The following is a 6,000-nucleotide window of genomic DNA, read 5'->3' as shown; positions in this document are numbered from 1 at the left end:
AGGTTCCTCCTGGCTCTGCGCTTCACAGTTACTCCCTGCAGTGCTCGGGGGACCGTGTGGGGCCAGGGATTGAGCAGGGGCTGGCCAGAGGCCATAGGAGCACCTTCACCCTCATCCTCTCTCTCCAGCTCCAAGGCTCATGGTGAGTCTCACTAGGTGCCCGGCCCTTTGGTAAGTGCCAGGGATGTGGACTGTAGAAAGTAGACCTGGACTCTCTCCCGGAGCTTCCGGTCCAGCAGAGAGAAGAACTTTACCTCTAGACATGCACCAGTCACTGTCACTGTCATCCCATTGCTCATCGATTTGCTCAAGCGGGCACCAGTAACGTCTCCATTGTGAGACTTGTTGTTACTGCTTTTGGCATATCGAATATGCCATGGGTAGTTTGCCAGGCTCTGCCATGTGGGTGAGATACTCTCGGTAGCTTGCCGGGCTCTCCGAGAGGGGCAGAGGAATCGAACCTGGGTCGGCCGCATGCAAGGTAAACGCCCTACCCACTGTGCTATCGCTCCAGCCCAACATGCACCAGGAGCTGGGGAAAGGACTAGAAGGTCTGAGACAGAGTACAGGACTTTAGCCAGGGCACCCACTCTGTGCAGGCGACACTGGGGTGTTCTCTGTATGAGAAGGGGCCCACATCTCAGGAGTATAGAGAAGAGCAGCTGGGGTTGAAGGAACAGCAGGAGCAGGACAGAGTCTAGGAGCTGTGCGGTATGTGGGGAAAAGTCTGACACTCTTCAGTGTACAGTGCTGGGGCTTGATGGCGCGGGGGAGTCGCAGTGAGGAAGCCTGGTCCAGGGAGGGTGAGGATCCAGCTGGGAAGACACAGGGACTTACCACCAGTTCAAGAGGGAATTTGGGGTGGGAGGAGCGGAGCAATAGTACAGTGGGGAGGATGCTTGCTTTGCACGTGGCCGACCTGGGTTCGATCCCTGGCATCTCATATGGTCCCCTGAGCACAACTAGGAGTAATTCCTGAGTGCAGAGCCAGGAGTAACCCCTGAGCACTGCCAGGTGTGACCCAAAGGGGGGTGCAGCTTGGGGGCCAGAGAGATAGCATAATGGGTAAGGTGCTTGCCTTGTGTGCAGCTGGCCCAGAGTTGATCCTCAGCACCCCATGTGGTCCCCCATGTCCCACCGGGAGTGACCCGTGAGCACGGAGCCAGGAGTCAGTTCCAAAAGAAAATAAATTTAAAAAATGACTTGATAATAGAGGGAGTGTGCTTCAGGTGGAAAGCTCTTGCTCCTCGGGAGTTCAAAGCCTGCCTTGTGCTGTGTTTTCCTAACTCCTGGCGGCTCTCCCCAGAGTGGTCAGGGGAGTTTGCCCAAGTCCTTGAGCCACACCCAAGGTGGCCCTAAGTGCCAAATATCAGTCTTCAGGGCAACCCTCACCACGCCCTTTCTTCAGAGCCTGCTTCTTTCCTTCCTTCTTCGTTTTTCTTTTAATTCTATTTTTTTTGTTTTGTTTTTCATCTGTTTTTGGGGTTGCCTCAGGGCCTCCTGCCTCACCTGGGCCTGGCACACACTCTGCCTCCTTGCCACATCCACCTGGCAGCCCCGGAGAGCGGTAGACGACAGGGCTGTGGCTGCCCCCGTGTCTGGCCTGGGGGCGGGAGAGTCCAGCAAACTCGGCAGGGAGGGCGGCCCAGCCCCCTCGGGTGCACGGATGCCCCCAGAACACCCTTCTGCAGGCCCCGGCGCCCAGCCTGCGCGGCAGAAGGCGGCCCAGTTTCCTGCCCTGCAGAGCCCGCTTGCCCAGTCCCCTCCCGCGCGCGCGGGCCGCCGGAGCAAAGGGCAGCCCCCAGAGGTGTCTGGGCCGCGCTGGCCGCCGCGCTAATGGGCCGCCGGGGACGGCCTGGCCCTGGTCTCCGCTGGCGGGAGGGGCCGGCCCGGCTGCAACGTGCGGGCCGGCGCGAGCGGATGCGGCCGATGGGGCAATCGCGGGACGTGCCCGGGGCCTTGTGTGCGGGCGCTGCGGGCAGGGGCCGACCCCGCTGAGCGCCCGCCCCCACCGCTCGGCCTCCAGGCCCCCGTGCTGGCTTCCAGGGAGGCTGGCGAGAGCCGGGCGACCCGGCAGGCACGTCCTGGCACGCACGGCCGGCCGGGCCCCGACCCCCCCGCTGCCACCCTCCGTCCTCCAGCCCCAGGCCCTGGGCGCGCCGGAGCTGCGCTGGGTCCCCTGCTGTCCGCCCCGTGGACGCAGCTGGGCAGCCCACGGGGGCCACCGGTCCGCTGGGCTCCCAGCGCTGGTCGCAGTCAGGGCCTGGATTCTTGGCCCTGTCTCTGGGGCCTCGAGGAAGTTACTTAACCTGAGTCAGATGCATTTGTCAGATGCAGGTGGAGATGGTGGCGACCTCGCTGGGCACAGTGGTTGATAAGACTGAGGCTCTTTAGAAAGCCCCTGCGGTGTTCAGGCAGGGGGCAGTGAAGGTGAGGGGCAGCAATGAGCTACTAGCCCTTCTAGGGGCGCGGGGGTGAGGGGTCATAAGACTCAGCTTCTGGTTGTCATATTTCTATATTTCTTCTTTTTTTGCTCCTCCCCTATATCATATTTACCCTTTTGGCAATTCATCTTTTTTTCTTTTTTTTTATTGGCACACCTAGCAGTGCTCAGGGGTTACTCCTGGCTCTGTGCTCAGGAATCATTCCTGGCAGGCTCAGGGACCATATGGGATGCCAGGGATCGAACGGGTCAGCTGCATACAAGGCAAGCATCCTACCCTCCAGCCCCCAACTCATCTTCCCCTCCCTCCCCTCTCATCTCCTCAGCTAAGAGCTGCAGCCCTCAGACATCCCGTTGACACAACCATCTGCCTCTCTGTGCCTCTGACTTGTCAGTTGTGCTCCAGTGCCATGCCGAGTGTGAAACCTGGGTTTCCTGCAGGCCAGGCGTGTGTTCCAGCCCCCCTCCCCCCAGCTCTCTCCCTGGCCCTTCACACACTCGAGGGCTGGGATGAGGCTCAGTGGTGGGCACATTCCTGGGCATGTGAGGCCCCAGGCGTGGTCCCCCGCACCATCCATAACCAAACCAAACCAAACCGAATCCTCCACTGTGCGCTGTTCCAGGTGCTGGACCCACTCCGGGGGCTCCCAGCAGCTGCCAGTTCTGGCTGCTGACTCACTGGAGTGGGTCCCTGCCTGCCTCAGTGTCTCCCCCAGCGCCGGGAGGGTGAGCCCTCCGCTCTGTCCGGTCTTCCTGGACTGGCTGATGAGTCAGATAGCAGCGGGCACTGAGGCTCTGCTGAGAACCAGGCCGGCCTGACTGATGCAACCCAGGGGCCTCCTGTGCAATGCGGCAAGCGGCCACAGGGCCGGTCTGGGACGAGCTAGGAGCCAGGAGCCATCCGCTCCTGGGTTTAGGAGTCTGGGGGTCCCGGCTCAGGCCTGCTTTGCCCACCCCCAGCCCTGTGACCCTGTTCCTCACTTTCCTGTTGAGGCAGAGGGGGGGCAGTGGGGAACCTTCTGTGTTTCTAGGAGGGGCAGAGAGAGAGGAGGCAGGGGTAAGGCCGGTGAAAGGAAAGGCTTGATGCTTTTTGCTCACCACGGTGGTTTGTCCAAGGGCCTCCTCCAGAAAGGGAGGCCAGGGGGTCCCGACCACGCTGAGACATGAGGACCCCACGGGTACGTCACAATGCACAGCGAGCTGAACTGGGGTTTGGGATCTCTGCAGGAGGAAAGAGTCTGACTTGCAGAAGTTCCTTCCTGGTCTGTGGCCTGCACTGGGCCGGCTGTCAGGGGGCACTGATGGCTGATTTACTAGGCTGTGGTGCGGAGAAGGAGGAGGGAAAATGGGCTGAAGCCCAGGAGCTACGAACAGTGGCCCCTGCTTTGTAGAATGCAGCTCCTTTCCCGGGGGCCGAGCAGGGTATTATCTTGAGCTAGAAATGCTGTGGGATCATTCCATGAGATTCATGGGAAGGACTTGTTTGCTTGGGGACTTCCAATGAGACCACCTGAAGGTCTTGTACAGCATCCGTTCTGTTGGGGAAACTGAGGGAGGAGGCCGGTCGCCAGCCTCCTCCAGGACCCCTCCTGCTTCTGTGGTTCGTGCCCTTTGCTGGGGGGGTCTCCTCAGGGGTCCTCAAGGCCAGGACTATCACCAGTGTCATTTCCTTGTCTTCCGGGGGTGGCAGGAGCACACAGTAGGTCTGCGGAGCTGGAGTGGCCGCCAGTTGGGCAGTGACTCAGCGGCCCGTGTGTGTCCCGGTGCGTGTCTGTGTGTGTGGAGGGGTGGGAGTGGGATCCAGGTTGTCTCTGTCAGCCCCCGGTCCCAGCCCCTGCCCCAGGACAGCTCTGGTCTCTCCACAGCCTGGGCCAGGCTATTTTTAGCTGTGCACGCCTCTCCACTTCCTCCCAGCTGACGGAGGAAGTGACTCACCTCAGACTCAGACAGGTAGAGGCCGTCTCAGGGAGCCCCGGGCAGGCCCTGCCTGGCTCTGGGCCGAGGTCACCCCACCTGGGGTGACCCTAAGGTGGTCTCCCCACAGCCTAAGAACAAAGTAGAGTTGAGACCTAGGCCCTGGATCCCATCAGGCCAGGCTTGGATTTTCTTTGCTGTGGCTCTCACTGGGTCTTCCAGAAGGTAGGGCTCCTTTGTGAGAGAGAGAGAGACAGAGACAGAGAGACAGAGAGACAGAGACAGATAGGCAGAGACAGTTTCAGAGAGACACAGAGAGAGACAGAGACAGAGAGACAGAGACAGAGACAGACAGTGAGACAGAAACAGAGAGACAGACAGAGAAATAGTGAGGCAGAGAGACAGAGAGACACAGAGGCAGAGACACAGAGACAGAGACAGAGAGAGACAGAGAGACAGACATAGAGATAAAGACAGAGACAGAGACACAGAGACAGAGACAGAGAGAGATAGACAGAGACAGACAGAGACAGAGAGACAGACACAGAGAGACAGAGATCACAGAGACAGAGGCAGAGAGAAACAGAAACAGAGACAGAGACACAGAGAGAGTACAGTGGGTAGGGGGTTAGGGTGCTGCCTTGCACACGGCTGCCCCAGTTTCCATCCCCAGCATCCCATATGGTCCCCCAAGCCCAGGAGCGAGCCCTGAGTGCAGAGTCAACAGTAAGCCCTGAGCACTGTCAGATGGAGCCCTCCAACAAACCAGAAAATGGGGGCGGGCTAAGGAGGTGGAGAGGAGGGGGCTGGACTCTGCTCTCTCCCCTCAGTCTGAGAAGCCCCCGGTTGGGGTGCTGCCATCTCTGACACCCTCTTCCTTGTGCCTGGGGCCAAGCTGTCCTGGGCCTTTCCCAGCTCATTGGCAGGGACTCCCTTTCCTCAGGCACAGAAATCTGTGAATTCCTGCCAGGGGGAGTGGGATTTCAGCCTCAGAACTCAGGGGTCCTCCCGGATGACCTGGAAGGATTTCCCTGCCTCCTGTGTCCCCTAACAGCCCGCAGCTCGGCGAGGAAATTGCCGTATGACAGGGTCTTGGGAGGCCTGCTCGGGCCCCTCCCTCCGGTGGGTGAGAAGTCAGTGCCCCGCCAGGCATCTGGCCTCCTCAGCCACGTCGGGGCGCCTGCCAAGGCCCAGGCTCCATCACAGCTCCGGACACAGCTGGGGGAGGCTGGGGGCGCTGCCCGCACACACGGGCCTGGGAGGGTGCCAGTGGGCAGGCAGCTGACGGGGTCATCCCTGCACTGACATCAGCAGCAGAGGACGCGATGTCCCCTGCAGTGTCAGGCGTGGGAGCAGGCGGCCGGTTCCTGGCCTGGGCCCCTCCTGGCGCGGGGCTGGGCACCGGGGCCTGTCAACAATTCCTCGAATTGTGTGACTGTGTCTACTGGCTCTGCTCTGGAGCTAATAATATGAGCAGATGTGGGTCACGCAACTGCACCTCGGCCTGAGCAGGTTCCTGTCCCAAGGCCCCCAGAACTCTTATTGGTCTGTCTGAGCTAAGTCACCCGGATCAGTGAGTAACACCCCCACCCTGACTCCACAGAGAGCAGAGGTGACGTGAGGGATTCAGTGGGTGAGTTCCC

The sequence above is a fragment of the Sorex araneus genome, chromosome 3, assembly GCF_027595985.1.
Source record: "Sorex araneus isolate mSorAra2 chromosome 3, mSorAra2.pri, whole genome shotgun sequence".
Taxonomy (NCBI): domain Eukaryota; kingdom Metazoa; phylum Chordata; class Mammalia; order Eulipotyphla; family Soricidae; genus Sorex; species Sorex araneus.
This window is presented reverse-complemented; position numbering follows the sequence as displayed.